This window comes from Theropithecus gelada, chromosome 6 (assembly GCF_003255815.1).
Source record: "Theropithecus gelada isolate Dixy chromosome 6, Tgel_1.0, whole genome shotgun sequence".
In the NCBI taxonomy this organism is placed as follows: domain Eukaryota; kingdom Metazoa; phylum Chordata; class Mammalia; order Primates; family Cercopithecidae; genus Theropithecus; species Theropithecus gelada.
The window spans coordinates 156,997,269-157,012,918 of record NC_037673.1 but is presented as its reverse complement, the minus strand read 5'-3'; the positions used below and the strand labels follow the sequence as shown (position 1 = coordinate 157,012,918).

Below are 15,650 nucleotides of genomic sequence, written 5' to 3'. Positions count from 1 at the left end.
AGTAGATACTGAAGGTTGAGGAACAATGGAATTTCTTGACCCAACAAGGAAGTGAGGAGGGCAACCAAAGTGAGAATGGAAATGAGAAAGAACCTGAGTTACCCTAGGATGTGGACTATCTAGGGTTTGGTGACCAGTTGGATGTTTAACTAGAGAAGGTGAGGAAGAGTTAAAGACCAACTCCAGACTTCTAGTTAATGCAAAAATTCCGAGCTTACCCTGACAGTTGGAGGTGGAAATGGGGGTACAAGTGGGTTTGTGTCATGTTACCAAACACAGTTTACTCTTTTATTTTTAATTCGCAACCTGTCAGAAGCCCTGAGCCTGCTTCTCTTTCATTCATTCAGTAAATATTTATCGAGCACCTATTGTGCATCAACTGCTGTGTTATAAGCCAGAAATACAACAGTGAAGAAAACACAGTCCTTGATCTCACAGACCATAAAATTGACTTGGGAGTCCAGGAAGGTGAATGGCCAATGCTCAGAGAGGAGAATTCATGGGATATTGGGATTTCATGTAGGAGCACCTACCCCAAGTTTGGGTTTCCCTGGAAACTTACGAAGTTGTTTCAAAGCTGAGCACAGAAACGGAAGTAGGATTTAAGAATGCAAAGACCGGAAAAAATATATTTTCAAGCAGAGAAAACAGCAAGTAGGATGGCCCTTGAGAGGTGGAGGAGCTACAGAGGTAGAATGTGACTGGATGGAGGATGGGCTGAAGTGGGACCAGATCACCACGTAAGATGTTTGGACTTCATGCCAAGGAGTCATTCTCTGGATATTTCTCAGAGCCAGTGTGAGGTAGCAGCCACCCTTGCCCTTACAGCTCCAATGTGCACACTTAGCAGGATGGCCTCTAGGCACATGTGCCTGGGAGCCTCCCCCGAAAGCCTGTGCAGAAGCACGAGGCAAGCCAATGAAGCAGAGCCAAGTTTTGATTTGAAAACGATGACTTTGCTTTTGTATCAGATTTCTAAATCGGGGTTTTTTATTTCAGCCCTACCAATGTCATATGCACTGAGTTCCTCCTTTCACCCACTCTTAAAAAATAAAATAAAAGTAACACTTGCGCAAATATCCACATGAAGGTAGATATATGGGTATGACAAAGTAGGACATTCTTAAGTACTGAATCTTATCTGTAGACTTTTCCCTATCCTTTCATTTGCCAATCATAACAGCTTCCAAGGTTCAGTTCTTAAAACCATTGTCCCACCCTTAGGACACAGTAAGAGCCAGTTTTATTTTGATATTGGTTCTGATGCTTGTAAATGTTACGTAACTTGTCCAAGGTCATCTAGCAATTTCTAGGTTTATAAGGGCAAAATAGCTTGGTTTGCTGCTTCACTACTTACTTCTCCCATTCTCTTCCTCTCCATTTATTTTCTCTTTCCTTTCCTACTCTCAGTTGCAAATAATAAAGACTTGTGTGCTTGCCTTAAGCAATGGAGACGGGGGAGAATGTGCTATGGAAATAATAAGGTGGATATATAGGGGAATCCAAGAACCTCAGTGGGGCATCAGTAGGAATAGAAACATCCCAAAGGCCAGTCTTGGAGATGCTGGCCCTCAATCCAAGGAGGCCCCAGGTCTATGTAGCAGGAGGTCCTTGCCCTTGAGTGTCTGCCTTGAGTCTCTGTGAATCAGCTGTTTTCAGGGAGTTTGAGTCTCCCTCCTCTCTAGATAGGGCCCTGAGCTATAGAAAGGAAATTATCAGGGTAACTGGTGATATCAGACTGAAGATTAGACAATAGTATTGTTAAATTTCCTGAATTTGATCACCATATTTTGATTGTGTAAGAGAATAGCCTTAGCCTTATTCTCAGGAAATATATACTAGAGGATTTAGGAATAAAGGGACTTGATATGTGCAAACTACTTTCAGATAGTTTAGGAAAAAAGTATATGGGGTGTGTGTGTGTGTCTGTGTGTCTGTGTGTGTGTGTATAATGAGATAGAGAGAAGCAAATGTGGCAAAATGTTTACAGTTGGTGCATCTGGTTTAAAAGTATTTAGAAGTTCTTATTCTTGCATTCTCTCTCTCTCTCTCTCTCTCTCTCTCTCTCCCCCCCCCCCCACATATATATATACGAGAGAGTGTCTCACTATACTGCCCAGGCTCAGATGCAGTACCTTGATCCTAGCTCACTGCAGCTTCAAATTCCTGGGCTCAAGCAATCCTCCCACCTCACCTTCCCAAGTAGCTGGGACTACAGGCATGCAGCACCACGTTATTTTATTTTTATTTTTTTGTAGAGATGGGAGCTTGCTATGTTGCCCAGGCTGGTCTTGAACTCCTGGCCACAGGCGATCCTCCTGCCTCAGCCTCCCAAAGTGCTAAGATTACAGGCATGAGCCAGTGTGCTCAGCCTTGAAAATAAGTTAACAAATGAGATTATAGGAGACAACATTAATTTTTTTAAAGGCCAAAAATGTAGTCTTGGACCAGATGCGTAAAATGACTGGTTTAAAACACTGTACCAGTGCCTGAGCCCCATGCCAGAACAATGGAATCTGCATCTCTGGGGCTGAGTTCTAGGAACTGGCATGTTAAATAAGCATCTCAAGTGACTTCTATGTGCACTAACAAGCATAACTTTCACCGATTGTGTCAAGACCACTCCACATTTCTCACAACTTCAGCCTGCTCAAGTATTTCTTAGATCAAAATTCTCAGTGAATAGAGGCTCCAATAGCCCAGCCTGTCTTGGATTCCAGGCCCCTTCTCAGGCTGCTACAAATCCATTTGTTGGCTGCCTTGGGGGTCAAGTGGCAGGTCCAACATCATTGGCTCAGGACCAGGGTCCCTTGGTCCTCTTGGGGATGCCTCTTCTGGCTGGACTAGGTTCACCAAAAGAGTGATAAGAAGACCCTGCTACGGATTCATCTAATACAATATTCTTAATAAAGATATCCATAGCAAAGCCTTTTTCAGCAAACACCATGTGTTTTCTTCCCTAATAAGAATATTGACCCCTGAAAATTGGAAGTAATGGGGGAAGTTTTGCATAATTCAGACACAATCTTTGAAAAGCAGAAACTTGGAAAGTCTCTAGGTGACTTGAAAGTAAATGTTTTCCCCAAGGACCAATGGTTTTATTATGTAGTCATACACTATGTAATGCATTTGAGTGTGTGAGGCATAAAGTGGCTGAACTATTTATCAAGACTTTATGAATATCTGACTTTCCAATAAGGAGATATTATCTGAACGATGTGATTTAGTTTTAAGAAGCACATTCTTGAAATACCATATTGCTGGGTATTTTTAAGTCAAGACCTAAGAGGTAAACAGGAAGGTGGGGTATGAAAGTGTTGATTTCTCATTTACCTCAAACCAAGCCTTACTCCCACTCCTGCCCAACTCTTCCAACAGCCAGTCTTATAAATGTATTTCTTTAATAGAACGAATTTTATCCACACTCCCAAAATTTCTAGGTTGAACACATAGCCCCCATTGTGATAGTATTTGGAGGTGGGACCTTTGGGAGATTATTAGGTTTGCATGAGGTCAAGAGTATAGGGCTGTCACGATGGGATTGGTGCCATTATAAGAAGAGACATGAGAAAACTCTCTCTTCCACGTGAGCATACAGCAAGAAGGCAGTTGTCTGCAAACCAGAAACAGGATCCTCACCAAGAACTGAATCATCTGGCACTTTCCTCTTGGACTTCTTACGTTCCAGAACTGTGAGAAATAAATTTTTGTTATTTAAGCCACCCAGTCTGTGGCATTTTGTTATAGCAGCCCAAGCCAGCTGATACAATTTCCAAAATACATCCCCAGTGCATCTACTTTCTCTAACTCCACTGTCACCAGCCAATTCCTAGTGTCCATCCTCTCTCCGTGGACCAGTGGCCTTCTGTTTCTATTCTTCCCCTATACACAGCAACCAGAATTATTTTTTAAACTTTTTACCATCAATAATGTCAAGCCTATAGAAGAATATGTACTTCTGTCCAAGATGGAGTAATAGTAGATTTACCCTCTCACCTGAATCAACTGAAAAACCAAACAAAATATATGAAACAAAGGTTTTCATGACACTAAACAGGACACAATGAAAAACAGTGATACCTGAGAAATGAAAACAAAGCAGGCAAGCCCTTGATTGCCCCCAGTTTACTGCATTATGAGACCTTCCAGGCCTGGGCACAGAGAGGGGCAACCCACGCAAAACCCAGCAAACTCTCTGAGTTAAGAATGCAGTCGTCCTCGTTAGTATAGTGGTGAGTATCCCCGCCTGTCACGCGGGAGACCGGGGTTCGATTCCCCGACGGGGAGGCAGTAGTCCTTTTGGCCGGGCGCGGTGGCTCAAGCCTGTAATCCCAGACTTTGGGAGGCCGAGACGGGCGGATCACGAGGTCAGGAGATCGAGACCATCCTGGCTAACACGGTGAAACCCCGTCTCTACTAAAAAATACAAAAAAATAGCCGGGCGAGGTGGTGGGCGCCTGTAGTCCCAGCTACTCGGGAGGCTGAGGCAGGAGAATGGCGTAAACCCGGGAGGCGGAGCTTGCAGTGAGCTGAGATCCGGTCACTGCACTCCAGCCTGGGCGACAGAGCGAGACTCCGTCTCAAAAAAAAAAAAAAAAAAAAAAAAAAAAAAAAAAAAAAAAAAAAGAATGCAGAGTGCAGAGTCCTTGAAATCCACAGGGGCTAGAATTCATAAAAGAGAGGACCAGAGAGAAGAAGATACAGAAAAAGAACCCCAGAGCACTGTGAAAGTCTACCTTGAGTATTCAGGAGAGTAATGAATGCATTCATTGCATTTATGTAAAAAAAAAAAACTACCCAACACTGGTGTTAGTCTGTTTGTATTACTATAAAGGAATACTTGAAACTTGGTAATTTATAAAGAGAGGGTTAGTTTTGCTCATAGTTCTGCATGCTGTACAAGCACGTCACCAACTTCTTCTCAGTTTCTGGTTAGGCCTCAGGAAGCTTACAATCATGGTGGATGGTAAAGGGGGACCTGGCATACCACATGGTGAGAGAGATAGATAGCAAGAAAGATGCCAGACTCTTTTAAACGACTAGCTCTCATGTGAACTAAGAGCAAAAACTCATCCATCACCAAGGTGATGGCACTAAGCTATTCATGAGGTATCCACCCCTATGAATCAACAAACCAACACCTTCCACTCAGCCCCACACTTGAGGATCACATTTCAACTTGAGATTTGGAGGGGACAAAACATCCAAACCGTATCAGCTGGGAAAGAACAACCTGAAAGGATTACAGAGAAGACTAATTCACTAAGGGCCAGAAATAGAGCCTATTCCCTCCAACCAGACTGGAAAACCTCATTGTCCATGGAGCATTGGCTAGAGTAGTAAGAAGGGTCTTGCCCTGGTAGAAGGAAATAATTAGCCCTAGACTAGGTGCTACTCTGATCCTGCTAAACAAATTTTAATAGAATTAAACTAATCTGAAAAGATTAAACTATTTCCAAGTAACCTAGCTGCATCCTGGAGAGGGAAGCTCAAGAATATTGAAGTATAACAAATATCAAAAATATTTTAAGAAAACAAAACTACCCAGCACCCAAAAAGCAAAAATTTACAATGTCTGGCATCTACTAAAAAATATACACATGCAAACATAGAAGAAGAACAAAATTCATAATGAGCAGAAAGATTAATTGAAACTGGCCCATAACTAACTCAGATGTCAAAATTAGCAGACAAAGACATTAAAACAGGCCAGGTATGTAATCTCAGCACTTTGGGAGGCTGAGGTGGGCAGATCACAAGGTCAGGAGATCGAGACCATCCTGGCTAACACAGGGAAACCCCATCTCTACTAAAAATACAAAAAAAAAAAAAAAATTAGCCAGACATGGTGGTGGGCGCCTGTAGTCCCAGCAACTCGGGAAGCTGAGGCAGGAGAATCACCTGAACCCAGGAGGCAGAGGTTGTAGTGAGCCGAGATCGTGCCCCTGCACTCGAGCACAGGTGACAGAACAAGACTTCATCTCCAAAAAAAAAAGACATTAAAACAGTCCTTATAATTGTATTTTGTATATTCAAAGAATTAAGTAGAGTCATAGAAGACATTTTTAAAAGACCCAAATCAAAATTCTAGAAGTGAAAATTACAATATCTAAAACGAAAAGTACACTGGATGGGATTAAAAGTAGATCATCTGTGCACACGACAAGGTGCTTAAAAAAAAGAACACATTAGAAACTGTGGAAGAAAACATTAGTGAAACTGAAGATATAGCAATAGAAACAAAACAGAAAGGAAATACAGAAAGTAAAAGGCTGGAAAAAAATATGCAAAGCATCAGTGAACTATGGGACAATTTCAAGAGGCCTTTTATACATAAAAATGAAGTCCCCAAAAGAAGAGAGGTAGTCAGAAAAAAACTACTTAATGAAAACATTTTAAAATCTGATGAAAACTATAAACCCAGAGATCCAACAAGCTCAGCAAACTCCAAACACAGAAAAAAATAAAGAAAACTACATTAAGGCACATCTCACTCATTCAAAATCTGTGCTACAGGGCATTTGGGGTAAGGAGCATATCTAGAGGAAAAAAGCAACCAAACATGCCAGGGACAGAGAGGCAAGGATAAGAAATGCAAGTGAAAAGGCACTAGAGCAGAATCTTTAAAATACCTAAAGGCAGGCTGGGCTTGGTGGCTCACACCTGTAAACCCAGCACTTTGGGAGGTCGAGGTGGGTGGATCACTTGAGGTCAGGAGTTCAAGACTAGCCTGGCCAACATGGTGAAACCCTGTCTCTACTAAAAATACAAAAATTAGCTGGGTGTGGTGGTGTACACCTGTAATCCCAGCTATTTGGGAGGCTGAGACAGGAGAATTGCTTGAACCCGGGAGGTAGATGTTGCAGTGAGCCAAGATCATGCCACTGCACTCCAGGCTGGGTGAAGGTAAGAAAAGAAGAGAGGGAGGAAGGGAGGGAAGGAGGGACGGAGGAAGGGACAAGGGAGGGAGGGAGGGAAGAAGAAAGAGAGGGAAGAAAGGAACCTAAAAGGGAAAAACACTCTGAACCTAGAATTCCACATTAAAGACTTTTCCACCATCATTACAAGTAATGTTGAGGCCAGGCGCGGTGGCTCACGCCTGTCATCCTAGCACTTTAAGAGGCTGAGGTGGGCGGATCACGAGGTCAGTAGTTTGAGACCAGCCTGACCAACATGGTGAAACCCCATCTCTACTAAAAATATAGAAATTAGCCAGGCTTGGTGGCGGGCACCTGTAATCCCAGCTACTCAGAAGGCTGAGGCTGGAGAATCACTTGAGCCTGGGAGGCAGAGGTTGCAGTGAGCCAAGATCGTACCACTGCACTCCAGCCTGGGTGACAGAGTGAGACTCTGTCTCAAAACATAATTTAAAAAAATAAAATAAATGTTGAAGGAAGTTCTTCAGACAGAGGGAGAAAGATACTAGAAAGAAATCTGGATATACACAAAGGAATAAAGAGTATACCAAAAAAAATAGAAGAGGTTGTCTTATTATTCAAATCCCTTTAAAAGATAATTAACCACTGAAACAAAAATAATGACAATATAATATAGGATTTATAACATATCAAAAAATAAAAATGTATGACAATAATAGCTCAAAGACTAGGAAGGGAGAAATGAAACATATTGTTGTAAGATTCCTATACTATCAGTAAAGTGACAATAATAACACTTAAAAGTATACTATGATAAGTTAAAGAAGCATACTGTAAATTCAAAAGCAACCACTAAAAAAAGTTCTAACCAGTCAACTAAGAAGATCGTTTTCAAAATATTTAATCCAAAAGAAGACAGAAAAAGAAGAAAAAGAAAGCAAAGAACAGCTGGACAGGCCAGGAGCTGTGGCTCATGCCTGTAATCTCAGCACTTTGGGAGGCCAAGGCGGGCAGATCACCTGAGGTCAGGAGTTCGAGACCAGCCTGGCCAACATGGTGAAAACCCATCTCTACTAAAAATACAAAATTTAGCCTGGCTTGGTGGTAGACGCCTGTACTCCCAGCTACTCAGGAGGCTGAAGCAGGAGAATCACTTGAACTTGGGAGGTGGAGGTTGCAGTGAGCCAAGATCATGCCACTGTACTCCTGCCTGGGCGACAGAGTAAGACTCTGTCTCAAAAAAAAAAAAAAAAAAAAAACAGATGGGCAAATAGAAAACGAATAACAAGATTAAATAGACTTAAACCCAGCCATATCAAGAATCAAAGCTAGGGAAAAGTTGCAAGAAGAGTACAAAGAACTCAACTATGGTTTTCATGCAGATTCACCAACTTTTATTGTTATTCCACATTTGCTATTGCTTGCCCTATGCATACATTTTTTTCATAATTTGAAAGTATGTTGCATACATCATGCCCTTTTACCCCTATACATTTTCACATGTATTTCCTAAGAAAAAGGACATTCTCTTGCATAACCTTCAAGTTATCAAATTCAGGAAATTTAACAACAATACAATCCTCTTTTCAAAAGCCAGTCTATTCTTAATTTTCATCATTTCCCCCAATAATGTTCTTTACCAACTTATTTCTCAGTCCCAGATTCATCCCACAATTGCACACTGCATTTAATTGTCCTGTCTCTTTAATGTAGAACTGTTCCTCAGCTCTTCCTTGTCTTTCATGACCTTGACTTCTTTTTCCTTTTACTTTCACTTGACACATAACAACTATACATATTTATGGGATAAAGAGTGATATTTTGATGTATGTATACAAGGTATAATGATCAAATTAGGGTAATTAGCATATCTGTCACCTCAAATAGTAATCATTTCTTTGTTTTGTGAACACTCAAAAATCCCCTTTTCTAGTTTTTTGAAAATATACACTAAATTATTGCCAACCATGTTCACCCTACTGTGCTATAGGACACTAGAACTTATTTCTCTTTTCTAGTTGTAACTTTGTATTCATTCTTTCCCTATCCTCCCCTCCCATACCCTTACTAGCTTTTAATAACCACAATTCTACTCTCTGCCTCTATGAGCTCATTTATTTAGCTCCCACATGAGTGAGAATATGTGGCATTTATCTTTCTATGTCTAGCCTAATTCACTTAAAATGAAGTACTACAGGTTCACCCATGGTGCTGCAAACTACAGGATTTCATTCCTTTTTATGGCTGAATAGTATTCTATTGTGTACATATTTTCTCTATCCACTCATGTGTTAATGGACATTCAGGTTGATTCCTTAGCTATTATGAATAGACATGCAATAAACATGGGGATATAGGTATCTATGTCTTTGATAAATTAATTTCCTTTCCTTTGGATAAATACCTAGTAATGGGATTGCAAGATCATATGGTACTTTTACTTTTAGTTTTTTGAGAAACCTCCCTACTCTTTCCCACAATGGTTATATTAATTTACATTGACATCAAAAGTGTATGAGTTCACTTTTCTCTGCATCCTCACCAGTATTTGTTAATTTTTTGTCTTTTTGATAATAGCCATCCTAATAGGTATGAAGTAATATCTCATTGTGGTTTTGATTTTGATTTTTCATTTTCCTAATGATTACTAATGTTGAGCATTTTTTCATATGCCTGTTGGCCATTTGAATGTCTTCGTTTGAGATATGTCTATTCAAATGTGAGGGGATCACTTCAGGACATTGGTCTAGACAAAGATTTTCCAGGTAAGACTTCAAAAGAACAGACAATAAGAGTGAAAGCAAACAAATGGGACCAAATCAAACTAAAACTATATCTGCACAGCAAATGAAATAATCAACAGAGTGAAGAGACACCCTGTTGAATGGGAGAAAATATTTGCAAACTATACATCTGACAAGGGACTAATATCCAGAATACACAAGGAACTCAAACAATTAAACAGAAAAAAAAATCCTATTTAAAAATGAGCAAAGGGAAGATGGGTGATTTTCGCATTTCCAACTGAGGTACCGGGTTCACCTCACTGGGGCGTGTCAGACAGTGGGTGCAGGACAGTGGGTGCAGCCCACCGAGTGACAGCCAAAGCAAGGCAAGGCATTGCCTCACCTGGGAAGGGCAAGGGGGAAGGGAATTCCCTTTCCTAGCCAAGGGAAACCGTGACACACAACACCTGGAAAATCAGGTCACTCCCACCCTAATACTGTGCTTTTCCAAGGGTCTTAGCAAACGGCACACCAGGAGATTATATCCTGCACCTGGCTCGGAGGGTCCCATGCCCACAGAGCCTCCCTCATTGCTAGGACAGCAGTCTGAGATCTAACTGCAAGGCGGCAGTGAGGCTGGGGGAGGGATGCCCACCATTGCTGAGGCTTGAGTAGGTAAACAAAGCAGCCCCCAGAAGCTTGAACTGGGTGGAGCCCAGTGCAGCTCAAGGAGGCCTGCCTGCCTCTGTAGATTCCACCTCTGGGACAGGGCATAGCCAAACAAAAGGCAGCAGAAACCTCTGCAGATCTAAATGTCCCTGTCTGACAGCTTTGAAGAGAGTAGTGCTTCTCCCAGCACAGGGTTTGAGATCTGAGAACAGACAGATTGCCTGCTCAAGTGGGTCCCTGACCCCTGAGTAGCCTAACTGGGAGACACCCCCAACTAGGGGCAGACTGACATCTCACACCTCACACGGCCGGGTATCCCTCTGAGACGAAGCTTCCAGGGAAACAATCAGGCAGCAATAATTGCTGCTCAGCAATATTCACTCTTCTGCAGCCTCCACTGCTGATATCCAGGCAAACAGTGTCTGGAGTGGACCTCCAGCAAACTCCAACAGACTTGCAGCTGAGGGTCCTGAATGTTAGAAGGAAAACTAACAAACAGAAAGGACATCCACACCAAAACCCCATCTGTACATCACCATCATCAAAGACCAAAGGTAGATAAAATCACAGAGATGGGGAAAAAGCAGTGCAGAAAAGCTGAAAATTCTAAAAATCAGAGCATCTCTCACCCTCCAAAGGAACGCAGCTCCTCACCATCAATGGAACAAAGCTGGACAGAGAATGATTTTGATGAGTTGAGAGAAGAAGGTTTCAGACGATCAGATTTCTCCAAGCTAAAGGAGGAAGTTCGAACTCATCGCAAAGAAGCTAAAAATCTTGAAAAAAGATTTGATGAATGGATAACTAGAATAACCAAAGTAGAGAAGTCCTTAAAGGACCTGATAGAGCTGAAAACCATGACACAAGAACTACATGACAAATGCACAAGTTTCAGTAACCAACTCGATCAACTGGAAGAAAGGGTATCAATGATTGAAGATCAAATGAATGAAATGAAGCAAGAAGAGAAGTTTAGAGAAAAAAGAGTAAAAAGAAATGAACAAAGCCTCCAAGAAATATGGGACTATGTGAAAAGACCTAATCTACGTCTGATTGGTGTACCTGAAAGTGACGGGGAGAATGGAACCAAGTTGGAAAACACTCTGCAGGATATTATCCAGGAGAACTTCCCCAGCCTAGCAAGGCAGGCCAACATTCAAATTCAGGAAATACAGAGAATGCCACAAAGACACCCCTCGAGAAGAGCAACTCCAAGACACATAACTGTCAGATTCACCAAAGTTGAAATGAAGGAAAAAATGTTAAGGGCAGCCAGAGAGAAAAGTCAGGTTACCCACAAAGGGAAACCCATCAGACGAACAGCAGATCCCTCAGCAGAAACTCGACAAGCCAGAAGAGAGTGGGGGCCAATATTCAACATTCTTAAAGAAAAGAATTTTCAACCCAGAATTATATATCCAGCCAAACTAAATCATATAAGTGAAGGAGAAATCAAATCCTTTACAGACAGGCAAATGCTGAGAGATTTTGTCACCACCAGGCCTGCCCTACAAGAGATCCTGAAGGAAGCACTAAACGTGGAAAGTAAAAACCAGTACCAGCCACTGCAAAAACATGCCAAAATGTAAAAACCATTGATTCTAGGAAGAAACTGCATCAGCTAACAAGCAAAATAACCAGCTAACATCATAATGACAGGATCAAGTTCACACATAACAATATTAACCTTAAATGTGAATGGGCTAAATGCTCCAATTAAAAGACACAGACTGGCAAATTGGATAAAGAGTCGAGACCCATCAGTTTGCTGTATTCAGGAGACCCATCTCACATGCAGAGACACACATAGGCTCAAAATAAAGGGATGGAGAAAGATCTACCAAGCATATGGAAAACAAAAAAAGGCAGGGGTTGCAATCCTAGTCTCTGATAAAACAGACTTTAAACCAACAAAGATCAAAAGAGACAAAGAAGACCATTACATAATAGTAAAGGGATCAGTTCAACAAGAAGAGCTAACTACCCTAAATATATATGTACCCAATACAGGAGCACCCACATTCATAAAGCAAGTCCTTAGAGACTTACAAAGAGACTTAGACTCCCATACAATAATAATGGGAGATTTTAACTCCCCACTGTCAATATTAGACAGATCAACAAGACAGAAAGCTAACAAGGATATCCAGGAATTGAACTCAACTCTGTACCAAGCAGACCTAATAGACATGTACAGAACTCTCCACTCCAAATCAACAGAATATACATTCTTCTCAGCACCACATCGCACTTATTCCAAAATTGACCATATAGCTGGAGGTAAAGCACTCCTCAGCAAATGTGAAAGAACAGAAATTATAACAAACTGTCTCTCAGACCACAGTGCAATCAAACTAGAACTCAGGATTAAGAAACTCACTCAAATAAAAAAAATTAAAAAAGAAAAAAAAGAAAAAAAGAAAAAAAGAAACTCACTCAAAACTGCTCAACTACATGGAAACTGAACAACCTGCTCCTGAATGACTACTGGGTACATAACGAAATGAAGGCAGAAATAAAGATGTTCTTTGAAACCAATGAGAACAAAGATACAACATACCAGAATCTCTGGGACACATTTAAAGCAGTGTGTACAGGGAAATTTATAGCACTAAATGCCCACAAGAGAAAGCAGGAAAGATCTAAAATTAACACCATAACATCACAATTAAAAGAACTAGAGAAGCAAGAGCAAGCACATTCAAAAGCTAGCAGAAGGCAAGAAATAACTAGGATCAGAGCAGAACTGAAGGAGATAGAGACACAAAAAACCCTCCAAAAAATCAATGAATCCAGGAGCTGGTTTTTTGAAAAGATCAACAAAATTGATAGACCACTAGCAAGACTAATAAAGAAGAAAACAGAGAAGAATCAAATAGACACAATAAAAAATGATAAAGGGGGTATTACCACCAACCTCACAGATATACAAACTACCATCAGAGAATACTATAAACACTTCTATGCAAATAAACTAGAAAACCTAGAAGAAATGGATAAATTCCTGGACACATACACTCTCCCAAGACTAAACCAGGAAGAAGTTGAATCCCTGAATAGACCAATAACAGGCTTTGAAATTGAGGCAATAATTAATAGCCTACCAACCAAACCAAGTACAGGACCAGACAGATTCACAGCTGAATTATACCAGAGGTAGAAGGAGGATCTGGTAACATTCCTTCTGAAATTATTCCAATCAATAGAAAAAGAGGGAATCCTCCCTAATTCATTTTATGAGGCCAACATCATCCTGATACCAAAGACTGACAGAGACACAAAAAAAAAAGAGAATTTTAGATCAATATCCCTGATGAACATCAATGCAAAAATCCTCAATAAAATACTGGCAAACCGAATCCAGCAGCACATCAAAAAGCTTATCCACCTTGATCAAGTGGGTTTCATCCCTGGGATGCAAGGCTGGTTCAATATATGCAAATCAATAAACGTAATCCAGCATATAAACAGAACCAAAGACAAAAACCACATGATTATCTCAATAGATGCAGAAAAAGCCTTTGACAAAATTCAACCGCCCTTCATGCTAAAAACTCTCAATAAATTCGGTATTGATGGAACATATCTCAAAATAATAAGAGCTATTTATGACAAACCCACAGCCAATATCACACTGAATGGGCAAAAACTGGAAGCATTCCCCTTGAAAACTGGCACAAGACAGGGATGCCGTCTCTCACCATTCCTATTCAACATAGTGTTGGAAGTTCTGGCCAGGGCAAGCAGCAAGAGAAAGAAATAAAGGGTATTCAATTAGGAAAAGAGGAAGTCAAATTGTCCCTGTTTGCAGATGACATGATTGTATATTTAGAAAACCCCATTGTCTCAGCCCAAAATCTCCTTAAGCTGATAAGAAACTTCAGCAAAGTCTCGGGATACAAAATCAATGTGCAAAAATCATAAGCATTCTTATACATCAATAACAGCCAAACGGCCAAATCATGAGTGGACTCCCATTCACAATTGCTTCAAAGAGAATAAAATACCTAGGAATCCAACTTACAAGGATGTGAAAGACCTCTTCAAGGAGAACTACAAACCACTGCTCAATGAAATAAAAGAGGACACAAACAAATGGAAGAACATTCCATGCTCATGGATAGGAAGAATCAATATCATGAAAATGGCCATACTACCCAAGGTAATTTATAGATTCAATGCCATCCCCATTAAGCTACCAATGACTTTCTTCACAGAATTGGAAAAAACTACTTTAAAGTTCATATAAAAAAAGAGCCCACATTGCCAAGACAATCCTAAGCCAAAAGAACAAAGCTGGAGGCATCACGCTACCTGACTTCAAAGAATACTACATGGCTACAGTAACCAAAACAACACGGTACTGGTACCAAAACAGAGATATAGACCAGTGGAACAGAACAGAACCCTCAGAAATAATGCCACACATCTACAACCATCTGATCTTTGACAAACTTGACAAAAACAAGAAATGGGGAAAGGATTCCCTATTTAGTAAATGGTGCTGGGAAAACTGGCTAGCCATAAGTAGAAAGCTGAAACTGAATCCCTTCCTTACACCTTATGCAAAAACTAATTCAAGATGGATTAGAGACTTAAATGATAGACCTAAAACCATAAAAACCCTAGAAGAAAACCTAGCAATACCATTCAGGACATAGGCATGGACAAGGACTTCATGTCTAAAACACCAAAAGCAATGGCAACAAAAGCCAAAATTGACAAATGGGATCTAATTAAACTAAAGAGCTTCTGCACAGCAAAGGAAACTACCATCAGAGTGAACAGGCAACCTACAGAATGGGAGAAAATTTTTGCAATCTACTCATCTGACAAAGGGCTAATATCTAGAACCTACAAAGAACTCAAACAAATTTACAAGAAAAAAAAACAAAAAACCCTATCAAAAAGTAGGCAAAGGATATGAACAAACACTTCTCAAAAGAAGACATTTATGCAGCCAACAGACACATGAAAAAATGCTCATCATCACTAGCCATCAGAGAAATGCAAATCAAAACCACAATCAATGAGATACCATCTCACACTAGTTAGAATGGCGATCATTAAAAAGTCAGGAAACAACAGGTGCTGGAGAGGATGTGGAGAAATAGGAACACTTTTATACTGTTGGTGGGACTGTAAACTAGTTCAACCATTGTGGATGACAGTGTGGCGATTCCTCAAGGATGTAGAACTAGAAATACCATTAGACCCAGCCATCCCATTACTGGGTATATACCCAAAGGATTATAAATCATGCAGCTATAAAGACACATTCACACGTATGTTTATTACGGCACTATTCACAATAGCAAAGACTTGGAACCAACCCAAATGTCCATCAATGACAGACTGGATTAAGAAAATGTGGCAC

General features: G+C 40.6%; 1 non-coding gene across 1 annotated transcript; it reads left to right on the top strand.

Annotated features, from left to right (window-relative positions):
• Positions 1-4,215: 4,215 nt before the first annotated feature.
• TRNAD-GUC lies at positions 4,216-4,287 on the top strand. Its single transcript has one exon. It is a non-coding gene; the product is annotated as a tRNA-Asp (tRNA).
• The last annotated feature ends 11,363 nt before the right edge of the window (positions 4,288-15,650 follow it).